The sequence below is a fragment of the Diorhabda sublineata genome, chromosome 7, assembly GCF_026230105.1.
Source record: "Diorhabda sublineata isolate icDioSubl1.1 chromosome 7, icDioSubl1.1, whole genome shotgun sequence".
Taxonomy (NCBI): domain Eukaryota; kingdom Metazoa; phylum Arthropoda; class Insecta; order Coleoptera; family Chrysomelidae; genus Diorhabda; species Diorhabda sublineata.
This window is the reverse complement of record NC_079480.1, coordinates 12876249-12895672: the sequence shown is the minus strand read 5'-3', so window position 1 is coordinate 12895672 and position 19424 is coordinate 12876249. Positions and strand designations below refer to the sequence as shown.

The window sequence follows — 19424 nt, the reverse complement described above, 5'->3', positions numbered from 1 at the left end:
TTCAATTCTATATTCTACGGCCTCTAGAAGTGGGACTTAAAATTCTGAAAATAATATTCATGTGTTTCTCGAGGACATTTTCGTTATAATTTTTCTTTCCCCGATGTTTTAGTTGACCACCACACTTTCAAGACGCAATAGAAATGCTAAAAAATTGATGCGATAAATGTATTAACCCTAATGAAGACTATATTATATAGGTGCTTCACGTAGGCCTTTTATGCACTGATTCCTTTCCACAGTTTCTTATTTTTTGCTTTTGTTTCCTAGTCCTGAATTTCTCTCTCTCCCTTAGGTCTTCCAGTACCTCTGCGTACTATCTTTTCTTTGGTTTTTCTTTTATTCTTGTTCCTCCTTGTGCTAACTTCATCAATTTTTCTGTTGCTCTAAAATATGTCATTCTCTGTTTGTGACCCCCAAACACTCAGTTCTTTTGGACCTTATTATTTTGCTTAGTTCTGCTTCTCCAAGTAGATTCCTCGATCCATTATTTGTTCTTAGCCATAATTCTCTCTCGTTTTTATCTCCCAGTATCCTTCTGAGTATTTTTCTTTCTCATATATCTAACTTCCCTTCCTCTGCTTTGTTAACATTCCACGTTTCGTCTCAGTAGGTCACTGTTGATCTCATTATTGTTTTTTATAGATTTAGCTTCGCTTTTCTTGTCATTCTCGCTTCCAGATCACCGTCGTCCTTGATAACCACCCCAAGATATACATAACTTTGAACTTGTTCTAAGCTCATTGCCTTTTCCTCGGTCATTGCATTGATAAACTTCTCATTACTCTGTCTGCCCTTTCTATAGAGATTTTCTTAAGCTCGTTTTTCAATGTTGCATATGTCAGTAGTGGTGTTTTTCTTTCTTGTTTTTAGTATCCATATTCTGCTCAAATTGATTTCACTACTATCTTAATACTATATTGAACAGTGGGCAAAGGATCTTCCTGTTTTAGTCCATTGATGGTCTGGAAATATTTTGATATTCTTTTATTTGCCTTTACCTTCGTTTTTATATGTTCAAGTATCATTTTCGTAAGACTTAAAAGCTTTTTTGGAATACTAACATCGTTCATAATTCTGTACAAATAGTTTCTGTTTTTTGAAAATCTATGAAGACTGAGTAAGTTGGCAGATCGTGGTCTGTAACTGATCTTCCAGATCGAAACCGAACAAACTTTTTGATCTATGTATGGCATTAGTCAAAAATCGTATTTATTATCAAAAAATGGCCAAGAACGGATCCAAATACAGCAAAACTCCATATTTTTCGATCCCAGTACTAAATTGCAATTTCATTCGTTTAATTTCTATAAAATTGAAATCTCTACGAATCAGAGTAATCTTAAAATCGATGTCCTATTTATATTTCTAATTCATTCTACCTTTATTATGCAACAGCAGCCAGCGGAGACCACTGCGCTGTCGATACATGTCGTCGTGGCAATTAAAGAACGATAAATTATGCAGAAACCGAAAATGCATCTAGTAAGTACAGGGAGACATCATTAATTCAGTACTTTAAATATTTAAAGTGTACAAGGTCCGGCTGAGAATGGAAATTATAGATGATTGGCAACTATAACTAACAGTGCTTGTAATTTGCAGCTGAACAAATACCCTTTATTTCTCGGAGCTAATTAAATACGCCACCACACAGCAGAATCGATAGTACGAGAGGGATCGAGAAATTACTGAAACTGTTCCAATTTCCAATAAAGAAGTTTTCCATTAATACTGACCAGTACGGAATTGTTTAATTTAAATATAAGGCAGAGTTTGAGGAGAAATGAAAATTTCACAAGCGAATTTATGGAAAATGGATATTCTTATACAGGGTTAAATAGAAAAACGGAGAAAGAGATTTTAATAAATGTGGTATGAAAATAGGAAAAATTTGTTCTGGTACCATACAAAGATATTGGAAGGCATTTTTAACACAGTGGGTTTTAAATTGGTTTATAAGTTCAGCTTAAAACAATTTCTGGGTAATCTCAAGGATAAAATAGTGATTTTTATGAAATTAGCCGTAATGATTTTGACAAGTAGATAGGGCACACTAAGAAGTCCGTTAATGTTAATTTGAAATAAGGTTGGACCAAAAAAAACGTTGTCAGTCATTATCAAGAAATGATTATAAATAATTTGAAATTACTAAAAAATGTATCTAATAATAAATCTTCGGTACATTTGAAAACATCGAAATTGTTGATTGTTAGTATAGTTTATTACATCTCCCACTGGGGTAATTTCTGTGGGTTATATTTGTGTTAATACACTCGTGGTCAAAAATAAAGCACCACCTCGATTTCTGAAAATATTTTTTTGTTTAATAATTTCCAATAATTTTGACGCAATAATAAGAAATCTGTAGTAATTTTCAGTGATTTTCAATGAGTAAAAAAATAAAAATAAAAACATTGCAAAAAAACCGAATTTTCTTAAAAATAAAACTTGCATTCTAAACAATAATGTTCCTTTTTTTTAAAGCGCTAGTACCTTGTATTTCCGCCTCTGGATGTAATTGTTGCTAACATTCTCCTGGACATGCTTTCAATTAGGCGCTGTATCACTTCTTGAGGTATGTTCTCCCATTCCTCGAATGCCGCTTGATCAAGCTCATTTAAATTTTAAGGAGATAGATTTCGACGACGAATGCGGCATTTTGAAATGTCTTAGACATGCTGAGCTTCTTGGTGGCCAGTATGAATTCCTACTTCGTTTAGGCAATTCAGAACATTTGCTGTAACGTATGGTCTAGCATTATCATGCAATAAACGAAAATCGTCACCAATAGACGACCCCAACGGACGTGACTTTCAAGAATGTCAGTTATGTACCTTGCTACGTTAAGGGCGAGTCAAGGAAAAGACACTAATTCTGTGCGGGCATCAAAACAAATTCCTCCCCAAAACATGATAGATCTTCCTTGGAACGGTCCTCTGGGAATGACACAAGACTACGCAAATCTTTCTCCTCGCAGTCTTCGAATTTGATCCATCTGGATCTCTTAGACTGATTCTCGTCTCATTAGTAAATGAAACTTGGCACCAATTTTCTAAATTCCAATCTAAATGTTGCCTTGCAAATCTTAGTCTAACAACACGATGCCTGGTGCCTGAAGAGCTCTTCTGCTGTGTAGACCAGCATTCTAAAGGTGTTGTCTTATTGATGTATCAGAGATATTTACATTTCGGACTTCTTGTAAAAGGCTGTTCAGCTCGACACTTGTCATTGACCGATTTCTTAATGAGTTTAATTGCAAAAAACGGTCATCTCAAGAAGTTAAAACTGAATGACCTCCTAGAATGTGAACCAGTCTCTCGAAATCTTTGCATCAATCCGTCAATGGTTGAGTGGTGTACGCCAATTAGATTTGCCACTTCACGATAACTTTATCCCTGTCCAATTTACTCTGCTATTCTTTCAGTTTCGCGTTCACTTAACTGCCTAACTCTATTCATTTTTTGTTTCTAGTCTCGACTTTAACACACTTTGATTGACTTAAATTACTGCTGTCCACAATAGAGTTAAAGAAACATTAAAATATGCAAAAAATTAAAATTTTAAAAAACCACAAAAACAGTTATTTGCTGATAAGAAATTTTGATACATTTTATCGCTAACACTTTATGGCCACGAGTTTATATTTATGTCCTTTAAATATTTAAAAAGATTGTCTTCTTTCAATGAATTCGGTGACTTGTATTTCAATTCTATATTTTCTTCTCACTTCTTTTACTTTAATAAAATATTTCCTTATTCGCAGCCATATGCTAATATGTGACTGAATGTAGTTCAAAATACTTCCATTTTGTTTTTTTTTAAACTTTTTTCTTATTTATGAATCCAAATATTCTATAGTATTATTAAGGTCTTGTCTCGATTATTTTTGGGCAATTAGTTAAAAGATGTTTTACAGTGAGTTGTGTCATCTCATTGTGTCGATTCATTTTTGGTGAAACCTCGTCTAGTTTGGATTTCGATGTTTGCCACTCGTTTTGTCGCATTTTTTATACTTTTTGCACTTCAGTCGCGGTTTCACTAATCACTGCTTGTCGAGCATTGTGGTCGGGTTCTTCATGTCCACGTAGGCCAGTATGAGAAGAAAATCAAAGTATTTCTACACAATTATCCGTTTGATGGAACTGTGATAATTCGATTTCAATTTGTAGTGTTATTGGGTATATGGAATATACCCAATAAAGTTGATTAATTATATGGATTGAGTTACGACAGTCTGTACACCGATTCAGACGCTGCTTGTTTAAGGTAGCTTAAATTGAAATGTGTTGTTTTGTACATTCACTGTTGCGTCAGTGGTTTTGGATATAGCTGTTTATGCGAAGTGAAATTGTGAAAAGTCTAGAGGCAAATTCTATTCTAATCGGTGCATTGAGAACTTCTAATTTGTTAAATTTGCACAGTATAGTATCGGTGGGAGGGAAAAACCTAATTTCTAATGCATTTTAAATATTATTACAGAATAATCTAAATATTTCTTAAAATTTTTATGAATATTCTTGAGGTAGTACAAGTTTTTGATCTTTTATAACCCAAAGTTGTACAGAACAATAAAATAAGGCTAGAGACCAAAATCCCTGTATACTAAATAGATAAAGAGAGTAAAAGCAACAAAGATGAAAATAAGATTGCCAACTGATTGTGCATTTTTTTCGCATTGTAAAATATTGAGCCCTTAACTAATTCTGAACGTGGAGTAGGTAAGTAAAGAATCGTGCTTACGAATTAGACAATGAAGTCCCTGCAGTGACCACTGCTGTTTAGTCCGAATAAATATCTAACATTTTTCTTTAGTAGTTTGAAGATTCGCTCAAATTGAGTTTCACGACATGTACCTCAGAAGGGAAGGGCATATCGGAGACGAGACTCAATAAACTGTTAAGGAAATGGATAAGTTCAGTTCTTTGTGAAGCTGATCTCAACACAAATCAGGAGGAACTTAATTTTTTAAATAAGGCAGCAATATGTAACTACCATTTCAACGAATTGTCTTCAACAAACTCCAATATTTAGCGACGTCAATGGTGGTGTTATTCAATAAAAAGCCAGCAATGTATTTTTATATGATAAAACATTAGTTTGGGAGCTTTCGAGAAAAGAGGAATTTACTTTTAAGGAGGTGGATGAAAGCCTCTTTTAACAAATGTTTCTACTCTACATAGTCGTATCATAAGATATTTTTCGATAAGTACCTATTAACCAAAAAAGTTAGATATAATGTTAACCAAGTTGTGTATTCTTAACTGTTCAGTTTAGTTGCAACTTGCAAGGTGCAGTGTGAAATGTATTGTGAGCTCTAATGTAATGAAGGAAAATTTGGAAGGGCGGCGCAAACGCCGAAAAATCGGTTCTTCAACATTTAATGATAAAACATTGATATTTAATCGTTTTAAATTAGTTGCTCTACTAGTGGTCTGTGATTGAGATCCGTAAAAAATTTGTAAATTCGATTACTTAGGAGCAAACTGATAAATTGAAATAAAGAACACACTGAAATAAATAAAAGAAAAGCAATAAAGTAAAACTGTGGAATTAATAAGTGAATAAAATTGCAGGAGTGATCTAATGTAGCGTAAAGTAAAATAATACAACCAATCTTTACATATGAAAGTGAAACATGGGCTTTAACGAATGTTAAACTGGTTATATGGGAGAGGAAGTTATTGAGGAAAAACTTTAGAAGACGAAGAAATAACAAAGAACTGAAAAATCTGTATAAATACTAATGATGAAATTGCATAAAAGCTTTTATAACAGTAGGAGGATTCCAAAAAAAAGATATGCGAAAAAGGTGATTCAAAAACGCAAAGGAGGTAAAAGAAGAAGAGGTAGCTAAAAAAATATGGATGTATGCAGAGTTACTGAATAGGAGTAAGTTCAGAATCACAACCTGTGGAAAAGGATTGTCAAAACTCATTAATGGCTACCTGGGTTGAAGCAGTAGATGAAGAAAACCTCAATTCTGTATTTCGATGTTGTTCCACTTTATAATCAGTATAAACTAATGGTCTATGGTTGCAGTATGTTGGCCATTCTTTATTACTTATGCGCAGAGGTCAATCGTACTTTCCTCAAAATTCACCTGGATGTTATACATTACAAATTTTTCTTCTTATTATTTAGTGGGATATAGAACCACCTCTACCATCAAAGGCGGTTGTTATTCTAGGTCTTCCAGTTCTTTATATTTCGTCAACAGTTTCAGTTTCCTGTAAACGATTAAGTGTCTCCGAATTTTTTTTTTTTGAACACATATAGTCTATTAGCGATCTATGACTGTCTTGAGCCCATTTCGAGTATTGAAATAGTCGGAGAAGACTTTTCTATAGTTACTTTTATCAGTCTGCTTATCACAGATCTAACATATCAATAAATAGTTTCATCAAATAGATTGATTTGGTACTATATACACTGAGCATCGAACTGATTATATTTTCTGCGTCTAACACCTGAAATTTTTTACCTCATACAAGGTTTCTTGTGTGGGGATAATATTTAAGATGGTATTATGGTCTAATTCCTACCACGTGATCGCATCAAATTGTGCTAGTATCTTTTAAAACTAAAGAAATATTAAATAATTATTTGAGTCGAAATATTCGTGCATATCCAGTGCACTTCGTTATTTATTGATAAATGATGAAATAACTGTTCAATGTTTGTATATAAGAAAGAACCGTGATCAGTTTGTAGCTGGGATTTTCTGGCATTTTATTGTCACATTGCTATTCCTACTGATCTAAAATTCTGGCGATCTGCATTATATCGTTAATGATCAAAATGCACATCACGTTCGACGCTTGCCACCCCCTTAGCGTTGGCGTGGAGGGGGTTAAGGAAGGGGGTCAGCCCAAGAACCACCTCTCGGCCCCTTTCCGCCGATGCCGGGCGCTCGAACTCCGACTAAAACTTAATTATAATTAATTAATGCGACTGCTACTAAGTCTATAGGCTATACGCTATATAATTAGAAACCTTTATATAAAATGAATACTGTTAATTAAGGAACTAAAAGACATTATACAGTGCTAGATTGCAGAAATAACTTAAGTACAAATAATATTATTATTGCCAAGTTTCAGTTGATTCACACCAGGGAGTTTTGGATTTGAGGAGTTTACAAGATACCCGACTCTCTGCGGAATATTCAATAAGACCTAATTGCAAAAATCAGATCACAAGACAAAACTTGTATATATATTTATAAAAGTTTTGTCATTTTTTTCTCTTTATTTTGTTTGTATTTTCCAAATCGACAGAAAGACTGCTTTAACTAAGGGTTAGTTGGTAGAGTTATCAGTCAAAATAGATAACATACAACACTCGAAAGCGTTTAACTCACTTAATTTTAGTTTCTTTAGCTTGCCTTCTATTTCGTGTAAGATTCTCGTTGGAATTTTTTATTCTTGGGTAATTTTTGGAATGGTCCTGATATAGGAACCCATTTCCTCTGAAGAGCTAAGACTGGGGTGATTTCTGTGGTGTGGTATCGCTTTATTGGGCGTCTTGCTTTTAGCATAACTCTATATAGCATTACACGTATTCGTAATAACAACAACAATAAAAAAATAAAAATTTCTTCTGATAATCAAAATTAGTTATAACAGCGCAGTGCCTAGTAGTTATTCAACTGGTTATGAAAAGAGCGATATTGTTCAACAAACGAGCGCCAACAAGTTTTGCATGTGGCATACAACCCATAGGTATGAATACCATTGGATTCAGACTCTCGTCAGCGTCTCTCCAGGCAGACTCAGGAGCAGACATTCTGGGCCAAATCCCTGGCATAGATGTAGATATAACAGCTTCAATTAAATTAACATTAGACAAAAAGTTCAAGAGAATATTCACCCAAAAAAATGGATCCACTTTAAATAACTGTGTCTTTAGTAATGTCGTTTCCAATATTTATAAATCTTATAATAGAATTGAATTATAATAATGTATCAATTGTCAGTATGAATAATGAAATAATCGTCAGTTGCTATAGTAATTAATGAATTATTCTTTGAAACTCAAACAATTACGAAAAGTTTCTTAATGTCTCGTATTGATAGCGGAATTAGGTATATGGTAAGGTTTTATGGACTCCTTATAAAATATATTATATATTTATTAATGTTTCGAACATTAATCACGATACAAACAAATTAACAATATAACAGACGACTTCAATTATACATGGTGTCCCACGACAAGTTAAAACTATCTGTATATGGCAAAATTCTTTTAGTAAAATCATGAATATTTCTATGTTTGGGTTTTTGGATACGATCTTCTTAACTAAATTATTTTCAAAAACTGTAACTTTGTTATTTTTAAACTCTACGTAAAATTTTAGTATACTTTTGTCCAAAAACTTTACTGGAAAAATACTTCTTGAGTTATTTATTTTTTTGCAAAAAAATTTGACCGTTGCAGTCCCTTATAAACTATTTTTTTACGAGTATACCCTTAAAAATATGAAAATGGTTTCTGTTCGGTTGCTTTAAGCAAGGTCAGACTTATTTGAATCTATGTTGAAAAACTTTTCATTTTATACAGGGTGTGTATAAAAAGTGTTAGAAGTTTAACGTCATAAATATCAAATTTCTTTATTTTTTTAAATAGAACCACCCGCTTTTTTCTATTTTAACTCATTCAGTCAATTGTTGATACTTTCGAAAATCGTTAAAATGGCTCATTCTCAATTTAATAACGAAGATTATGTAAATAGGAGCAAATAAAATACATGTTCTTGTCATATTCACCATGTATTAAAAGCAAATTTACATAATCTTCGTAACCACACCTGCATCTTTCAAAATTTACAAAAAACATTCGATATCTGGATAACGGTAAGGTTTAGGTATAAGATAGTATACATGAATTTGCCTTATGTTTTACCCCTGAATGAATTAAAATAGAAAAAACCGGGTGGTTCTATTTAAAAAAATAAAGAAATTTGATATTTATGACGTTGAAATTTGAACACTTTTTATACACACCCTGTATAAAATGAAAAAAATTTCAACATAGATTCAAATACGCCTAACCTTGCTTAAAGCAACCGAATAGAAACCATTTTCATATCTTTAAGGGTGTCTTCGGAAAAAAATAATCTATAATAGTCTGCAACGGTCAAATTAATAATTCAAAACTAAAATTTTACGTAGATTTCAAAAATGTTCTCTGAAACAGCTTGGTAACTAAAAGAAACTATAGGACTTTTCTTTATTTCCCTTGGGCCATTGAGTATCTCCTTGAGGTTAGTTTTCAGATCAAACTGATGGTAAGCAGTATGTGCTAAACAGACACAGAAACGTAACAACTTTAGCGGACAGAACGACTTTCTGACCACATCAAATAACCGTAAGTTTTCTGTGATTAATGTGGAATCTTCTTATTGTCACAGTTTTTCTCTTACTCAGAAAAGTTAGTTACTTTATATATATCGTGATAAGATTTTTGGATGAGGTTTTTAAGTTAGTTTTCAGATTATTGATCAGCTTAACTAGGATTTTTAAGAGGATTCTTGGAGTTTACTTTGGTATGACGATCTGCAGATTCGTTTCCAGTGAAAAAAATGTGGAAGGCTTCACGATTTTGCGTGTCATCTTTGTCCATTAGTAATGCTAACTTTCTCGGTCCAATTTTATTATATGTATTACCGAAGCAAGTACTATAATGAAATAGCTCTTCAAAATTTCTTAATAAATCGTTGTCTGATTTTTTAGAAAACAAATCACATCTTTCCCTTCCTTTAAATCCTCGTGAATCAAAAGTGACATACTTGTTTTCCTGTATATATATATATATATATATATATATAGACTTTTCGATAAAATACTATTAATCATTATTTGGACATAGAAAATACCCCTTCACACGGCCCGTTTAGTATGCAATGCAGTGTCTTAACGTCAGTGTATCTCGGAGAGATTAGAGTTGTGTAGTTGCGATTTTGAAAAATAGGTTTTATCAGCTGTAATCTTGTTGGTATTCAGGACGATGCCTTTAACTCCTTTATTCCTTTTTTAGCACATTGCCGTGTTATATGAAAAGGATTTGATAGTACCTAATTTGAAGTCGTTAAGTTAAAGGTAGGGTTATCTAAAAAGTATTTTCCAATTTATTATTTCTTAGACCTTTTGATATGTTTATATTTCTAAATCTTTTTGATCCAAATTAGTATTTTTAATAATTTTTGAAAGATAGAAAAGTCGAAACTTTAATTTCATCTATCTTTCAAAAATTATTAAAAAAACTAATTTTGAAAAAGAGACTTTTTGTTTTCTCCCATCTCAATTCTTTTAGTGTTCAGGGCATCGTTTATGCCAACCGGCAACATCGTGACTATTCCAGTTTTAAGAGGGGTCACTTAAGAATTAGGCGAAAAAGCGCGCGAGAGTTAGTTGTTCGGAAGACATGAGCATTGACTGTGAATCCGAAAGACGTACGATTTCCAGAGAAGACAAATTGTTTTTGTTTAAAGACTTTACAGTTAGTTAGTTGCTCAGAAGACGTGAGCATTGAGATTTATGAAAAGATTTCTAGAAAAGACGTATTCCTTTATAAAGACGTAAAGACGACGGATCAGTGTAGCCGTTGCCTACGTTTGTATAGGGACTGTTTTCTTATTCGACTTGAAAATGACGGACGTAAAAATAAAGTAACGGATTGTTGCGAAATTTCACATGAAAAGAAAAAAGTCGTTGATCTTTTTCGATGTGATCGTCGACTAAGTAATCGTGCGATTGCTGAATCTATAGGAAATGACAAAAAAAAGTATGCGGCAAATGTTATTGTCCCGCAGTGTCGGTTAGGGGATTTCCAGCCAAGTACAACATCCCAGTGTCAGACCACCTACATTATTCGCCGGATTTTGCACCGTGAGATTTCCTAAGATCATATCTATATTGAAAGTAACAATATTTGGGTCTGTTCTGGGTCTGAATCTGATATAAAAAGCGGCGCGCACTCTTAAGGAACTGATAGAACAAGACTTCTTGTACTGTTTCGAATAATGGAAGCTTCGCATGGAGCGATGTAGGGATAGAGAAGGGATATATATATATATATATATATATATATATATATATATTGAAAACGATAATAAATAGATATACATAATATACAAATACTTTATATCATCAGTCTTGTTATTTAATAGTTACACTTTGATCTTCTAGGGAAACTATTTAATTTCTGTTCAATTTAATCACCCCCTTATACGCACTATGGCGTTTGAAGTCTCTATAACTTAAAATTTTGAAGTTTCCTCAACAAGTTTTGAGCCAGTAAACTTTTGGTGCTCTCCAAAAAATTGATAAATTGCTTAATCTCCCTCACCCACCGTCATGAATAGTCAACCACGTGAATGATTTTTTAGGTTAAAAAATAACCATATGTCACACATTATTTAATTTTTTTTTTAAATTGCGCCGATTTACCTATTCCTCAAAACAATATTTGATTAAAGGGATGGTGTGACTCAAAGTTTATTCTAGTCCACATCGACGATTTGAACATACAAGTTTTTTCAATTGAAGATCTTCCACTGTGGGTTTCATCATCAAAATATCTTAAGCCGCTGAAATATCTAGGTTATCAAAAAACTCTCTGTGTAGTTTTGATAAAGTTTTTATTACGCTCTGACTAAATCTAGAACAAATTTCATAGCATACTAAAAGTCTAATATCTGATTGCTTATTCCCCCTCTAAATCGCATGATTACAGTGTTGCCGTGTCGAACGCTGCGTTGCCTAATACATTAGAATTTAATGAAGTATTCTAAGGATAGAATACCTTTTATCAATTGAAGAAGTAGTTTATATAATTACATTAACTGAAGATGTGCAAAGTAATTGATTGACGAACGTGGTAAATATCTGTTGTTGAATTTCTTTTTATAAAAACTATGAATACTAATATTAGTCCAGTTAACGAGACGATTGTGAAAATGAGGTATTACCTCTCTATACCGAATCTTGACATCACATTCTGCACATAATAAGTCAGAAGGTTTATTGCTAACTGTTATTTCTTTTACGCTTTTTGTCGCTTTTTCTCCTCATAACTTTGAGTGTTTTCAACCCACAGCTTAATGTAACTAAGGGAATATCTCTGCAGGTTCAAGCACTGCCAGCGTTTTAGTGGCATCAAGCTTGTACAGGTCGTGCCCTTATTTTTGAGATAAAACCATGACAGACACAAATACAGGCTATATTTGGAGTAAGACTTATTTCCAAAATCAACTAAACTATCCCATCAAGATCGACTTCTTATTACTTTCGAGCTGTTTATGAGTTTCTAGACATCACATTTTTATAAATCAAAAATCTATCTTATGATCTTATGACTAGCAAGATTTCGAAACTTAAAACCAGAACAACGAAGCTCCTGATGAAAAATATCAAAGGTAGTATCACAATAATTAATTTTTTTTTTCATCACCTAGTCATTTACTTATTTTATTTCAATTTGCTTCAATAATGGGCATTATTTGAATTTCAAGCGTTGTCATTAATAAATTTGGAGACATGGAATGAGATGTGTAATTTATATAGATTTTACATGGTGCCCTACACAGTCCTTACATTTTAAATTAATATGCCATTGATCGTATACTATTTTTTTTTAGTTTAAAGTTTACAAAAATGCAGTTGGCATACTTGCAATCATCATTCAAAGACCCTCTAGTTTTTATGCAATTCCACCCCTTTCCAAAAATCTAAGCTGCCATCTGGATTAGTATACCAATAAGGGTCCGTCAGTTTTTTAGTTGAATTAAATACTGTTGGCCGTTTCGCCCGAATCATTCAGAGATGTGCAGTTTTTCTTGAAAATTAATTTTCAATAACAGTTAACACATCACTCAATAATATGAGCAGCTAACTTAGAAAAACACATTTTTTGCTAAAAATCGATTTTAATCATTAATGAAATCTCCATCAATTTCTTACCAGCGAGCATTTTTTTTGAATCGACGAATAGCCAGTAGTCACTAGGGACCAGATGTTGACTACACGATGGATGAGTAAGCAATTCTAAGTGTAATTCGTTTAATTCAACCATTATTGCCATCGACTTGTGAGTCGGTGCAAACTGTCTTGGCGAAACAGTGGTTTTTTCTTCGACATATCAGGTCGTTTTTCCTTGATTTTTGCATCGAACGATCCAACAACTATATGTGGTATTCACTATTGACTGTATTTCCCTTTTGGAGATAGTCGATGAAAAATATTCCATAAGCATCCCAAAATATGGAAGCCAAGCTGACTGATGTGCCTTTGGATGCTTCGGAATTTGTTCACCGGCTGCAGTCCACTCAGATCATTATCGTTTTGATTCCTGAGTGAAGTGACATTTCCATGTTTCATCTATTGTCACATATCGACGCAAAAAATCTGATTCATTACGTGTAAACATGGCCAAATACTGCTCGAAATCATCAACACGTTGTTGTTTCTGAACGACTGTGAGTAAGCGCGGAAACCACTTCGAAAAAAGCTTTCTCATGGTGAAATGTTCATAGATAATTGTAAACACACTGCCTTCTGATATCTTTACGGCATCAGCCATCTCACGCAATATCAATTGACGATTAGATATAACCAGTTTGTGGACTTTTTTTCTGGAGTAACTACCTCAAATGGAAAACCAGAACGTTCACCATCATCGGTGTCTGTTCGAACACGTTTAAATTCAGCAAACAAATAACAAATGGTTCTTTTCGATGGACAACATTTTTTGTTAGAACCAATGATAAATTAACACACAAAATTATTTTGATTCCATTGTTTTGAAAATAACAAAATTAGCTTCACTTAAATGGCTGTCGTTTTTTTCTTATTAATCGAAATGTCATGAAATTTTACACATGGTCTTGTGAAAGTTGGTACCTCATAAGAGCCATATGTATTTGACAATAGCAGCGCCATCTGTATGTCAGTCACACGACTTATTTAGTGATGTAATACATTCAGCGAAACTCAACAATATCTTTAAACGATTACAAATATGCATACTTCAGAGTCTCAATCATGATTGAGCTTGATGTGAAATGTCCAATTTTTATTTCAGTAGATAGGACTATTAAATATAACGACTTTAGCCACAGTTAAAACGCTCTTAATTTCAATTTTTTTCGCAATCTACGATAAAATGATATTTTTGTTCAATGTAATTCAAGTATTATGTTGTTTTTTCTATATAGAAATTTGATTCGTGATTGTAATTAATTTTAAAGTGAATATTTAAAAATATTTCACTTTCTTATACAATAGAAACGTATTTGTGTTTAAATGTGTAAATCTAAATATTGATACTTTACAAAAACAATATGCACAATTCAATTCTTTGTTGCTTGCTGTTGTTTGGAAAAGAATCTAAACATTCAATCAATTAAAAAGTTGCAAATTCATTCGCAATAACCGGCAACCCAACGTGCTGTCAGTCGAACAAACATAAAAAACTCGCATTCAATCATACTATCGACAAGAAAAAAAACGCAAAAAAGAAAAACGTCAAAAAAACAACAACGAAAAAGCAGCAGCATCGGACGCATTGCAGTTACATCAAAAATCGTATTAGTGCATTTTTCATAGAAAAAGTTACACGGAATAATTAAACTGGACTTCCAATTTGATTTGCATATTTTCACGCGTCTCTCGTTAGTCATTACTCATTAGAGGCTGGATGACAGTGCCCCCTATGAACCACCACCCATTTCACTGACCAAATGTCACTGCAGAGTGTGAAAAAAAATCTAAAAACAAATGATTGGTGGATTGGGGTACACAGCAGCCATGTTTTCAATCGCTCGATCGGTTTGTTTGGTATTGTAGACGATTCTTAGATTTCAACAAGCAAAATATTATATCGATATTAAAATGAAGATGAATGAATTTAGAATTAAGATATTTGTTGATAAATTGGGACATTTTTATTTGGTACACGATTTGTTTTCGAAATGATTCTGATATAGGAATTTTTTTTTTCTGCGGGGATGGGATTTCGGTATTTGGTATTGAAATGGTTTCAGTTTGTGTGACGCCCGTCCATCCGCTCTCTCTAGCACATGAAATGAAGTTGAAAGGTTATATGATACAAAGCAAAAAGGTTCGATTGTTCCGATTTATCCCTACAGTCCGATGAACGGGTTTACCAAGTTTCAAAAAATAAACAACAACGGAAAACTTGTAACATCAACGAGTGGACATCTTAAGATCAGAATTCACTTGGCGCTAGAAGAAACATCGGAAAAAGTTAGAAAATTTTCTAGAAATATCTTATGAACTAAAACTAGTGCCCAACGGGAAGTTGTCTCTGGAATTTTGAGAAAAAAGAAGTTTAATAGCTAGCAGTCAAGGGGCGAGAATGATGTTTTTTCGATAGTACGAATTACGTATCGGTTTAGTCATTTAGACAACTAGAAATTTGAGTTAAATTGATATAGAAACTATGTTCTATACGTATGAAGTAACATAGAAGGGTTCGTACTCTATAAGGGTAAATCGTATTCCCAAACTACCTACAGATTAGAAACTCGCTCGGGTTCAACCCATACCAAAAAAAACCGTTCCCAACAACTACCGTCGGATTGATTAAGTTCCAGCCATTGTCAAAGTCATGGAGAAAGCAAATAGTCAGTTAACATCATCAGTAATGGACTGAAAGTATAGAGAAATATGGGGAATCCCGATCAATCACACTGGACATATCGAAAGCTTTTGATAAGGTTTAGCATGCCAACCTTCTAAATAAATTAAGATCATTCTTACTTATCGACTGGCTTAGTAGCTATCTCCAAGACCGATCCAGCTAAGTCGCCTTTAATGGTCACTCCTCAGAAAGGTTTGCGGTCAACGTTGGTGTTGATGCATCTTGTCACCTACTCTGTTTATCCTGTAGATAAACGATCTACTCGACCAAACTGCAAATCCTATCTTCGCCAACGATAACACATCGTTTAAATCAACCGTCCCCTATAGACTCTAACACCCAGATCCGTAAGCAGCAATAGATCATCACCGTCAATACCGATCATGGAAACAATCTGTGGTGAGGTGGAAACAATAAGCAATCTGATTGAGTTTAATGCAGCGGATACCCAGGCTGCTATTTTTTCAAAGACGGCTAGCTCTGCGCCTCAGGATTTGGTCTTGTCTGGACATAAAATATTACCATAATCGCAAATTCGCTTGTTCGGTATTGAGGTTGGAAGCAATATACCTTGGCATAGTCACGTGGTCGAATTGGCTAAAGCAGCCTCACAAAACCTTAGAGCCTCATTCAAGACCTAGAAGATTTATATCCCGCAATAGCTTTTACCCCTCTATAAGCCCAAGATTCGATCATCTTTGAAATACTGTTCGCACACTTTGAGCTCGGCTTCCGAGCATACCTTGAAGATGTTCGACTCAATATAGAAGAGAGCTGTTAGACTTATAGGCGATCCAAAGTTGACGAGAAACTTAAAGAACATAGAGCATAGAAGAAAGGTCATCGACCTGACTCTGTTTTACCGATAGTATCTGCAAGATCTATTCGATAGGCAGACGTGACTCATGAACACAGATTTTGCCTGCACCTGCTTAGAACGACAAGTTATCGGGACTCCTTTCTATGGAGAAGTGCAAGACTGTGGAATCAGCTATCAAGGCACGTATTTTCCAACCACTGTAACATACAGAACCACCCGAACTACTCGCGTTTGATAGGCTTTACCTTTTTGTGGGTGCTTTTTACATAGAAAAGACTATTCTTAACTTATGATGTTGGAATTTAGAAAGAAAATACATTTAGTTTTTTGACTATTGAGTAGGCATTAAATTGGATCGTTTCTAAGGGGTATCAAGGTGCTGGAGTATCATATATATCAATGATTTAGAAAGGAGCTTTGTCATTCTTTGCTAATACTCCAATACTGATATGCTATTAATAATATATCGATGAAATGAAGAGGATTTCCGAATTTGCAAAACGATTTTTCACATAAGAAGTGATTTAAAGTGAATTCTAATATACTATGAGTCTTTTTTTAACCTCATATCTTTAGGATTCATACGTTTGATATGGCAGAGCAATGATAATGCTTTCAATACCTTATCCAGTTCTAATTGAGCATAATTGGGCATTGACCTACAATTTTATTGGCTAAAATTTTTTTGCACAACAAAAAGTACAAAAATATCAGCGTAGAAGTATCAAATTTCGAGTACACTAAGCTGTGTTCGCAATCTGCGATCCAATCTGTAGAGGAATTTATTGAAGAAGTCTGGAAAATGATTTGGAGTCGATAGCCGATAATATAGAATGTATTCTGAATATCTTCTATCGTATCAAATGCGCATGTTTTGTTCGGAATAAAATGTATATAATTAACTAGCCTATTTGTGATTAAAAAGTCAACTACCACGTGTTTTAAAAACAATTACGTAGAGGTTAGAGGTAATTTCGTGGTCAATATTACAAAAAGAATGAATGCACATGCGCCAGATTGAAAATCCTTACCCATGTTCGAGGATACATTGGACGTATTCAGAACATGTTCGGAATTAGAAATCAGTGCTCCACGAACACAGGATAAATCCTGAACATGTTTTATTACCACCGCGAACTCATAATTTCACACTGCGCATGAATCTGATGACAGAACATGTTCAGGATATATACTGCGAGCAAAGCGAGTATTTTTAATTTGGTATAAAATATTTCGTCTTCTCTTGATGTAAAGCTCATTTTTTGAACTTACTCCCCTGATTAATAGTCCATGATTGATCATGGATGAGTTTTTTATTCTCAGTGATATTTTGGCATTCCGATATTTGTGATATCATTTGCAGATTTTGTAGTCGTTTAGTGATAATAATCATTGTAATTTTTCTCGATAAAAAACTTTATATATATTTCGAAATAACTTTCTGTCGTCTAATCGTGACTTATTTATTAATCGACATCGTTTAATATGTGGTGATATAATTCTTTAAATTATCTTCAAACTAATCTATGTATAATGCAGTCGAATAGAAATAAACTCTAATTGTTTATTACTAAACGCAATGTACATTCTTGAGCATATTAATAACCAATAATGAGAATTAATGTTTGAATTGGATTAAAATATATTGTACAACACTGATTTATGTTTTATGGTTTTACCGCGACGATCATCGAAGTAATAGAATATGAGTTTTCTTTTTCCTCAAATACAGTCGCTTTTTGTAATTTCTTCTTTTACTTTATTACTATTTTACCTTGTTGAAGGAAGGTCCATAAATACAATCCCTTCAAATGATCGCCATCACTTCAGTGGGTGAAACCACCTTTGCCTGTTTGGGAATAGGTCCTCCAGTTGCAATCCACTTTCTAGTGGATTCAAGATTCATCTACAGTTATAAATCAGCACACAAACCAGACTTATTTTGTTAACATCGCGTCAATAAGTCTGGAATAAGTTTATTTGAATGAGCTTTTGATTTTGAAAAATTGGCAAACATGGCATCGCGGTTGTCCAGTGCCATTTCGTGAATTTTTTTTATTTGAATAGCTATTTTAAAAGTATCTATATGTATATGTTCGAATGGTTTACTAGCTGTTTGAGTTAAATTAAATTTAATTACTGGAGAATTTCTATCGTATTTATTCTTTTGGCATATTTCACAACTATTAACAAAATTTTCTATATCTTGTAATATTTTAGGCCAATAATATTTCTTAGTTAATGATTTCTTTAATTCGTTAATTCCTCTATGTCCTTTTTTGTATATATGATAGTATTCTAATTTCTCTTTTGTTCTTCTTCAGTAAAAATATCTTTGACTACATTTATACAGTGAATAAATATTAATATGATAGATTCGAGTTAATTTACTTAAATCTTTTTCGTGCCAATTATATTTTTCTTTTTCATTTTTGATTTTTGTGCCACTCATATTTTCGATTTCCTTAAGTAATTCAAATTATGAATTTCATTTTGACCAGTTTCAAAAGGATAAACATTAAGAGGTTCATTTAAAGTTATATAAATTGTCTTAAAAGTTTCATTTTTGTTACACTGATTATAATTTAAATTTTTATATTATTTCCTTTTTCCATTAGTTGAATAAACAAAGTTATTAATTATATTATTAAGTTTCTTATGTATATTCTAATTAATAATAACTTTTTATTATTCTAGTTTCTAAAAGTTAACTAATTTTTCATATTTTACTTATTTTGATTTCTATTAATCCAAATTTAATCTATTCCTATAACATAATAATAATAAAAAAGAAAGGTCTTTGTATAAAAATCCATTTTATAATTTTTTGAATTGTGTACCATTTCAAAGAATGATAATATTTATTTTTCAAAAATAGTTCTCTATTAACTTTTCATTTAGTATAGCATTTAATTTCCTATTCAAATATTTATTCATT

General features: G+C 32.9%; 1 protein-coding gene and 1 pseudogene across 1 annotated transcript in view; both read right to left on the bottom strand.

Annotated features, from left to right (window-relative positions):
* LOC130446817 (POU domain, class 6, transcription factor 2) overlaps positions 1–19424 on the bottom strand; it is a 166182-nt gene that overhangs the window by 36687 nt on the left and 110071 nt on the right. The gene's annotated exons all lie outside the window — the stretch shown is intronic.
* On the bottom strand, positions 9583–9683 carry LOC130447177 (U6 spliceosomal RNA; annotated as a pseudogene).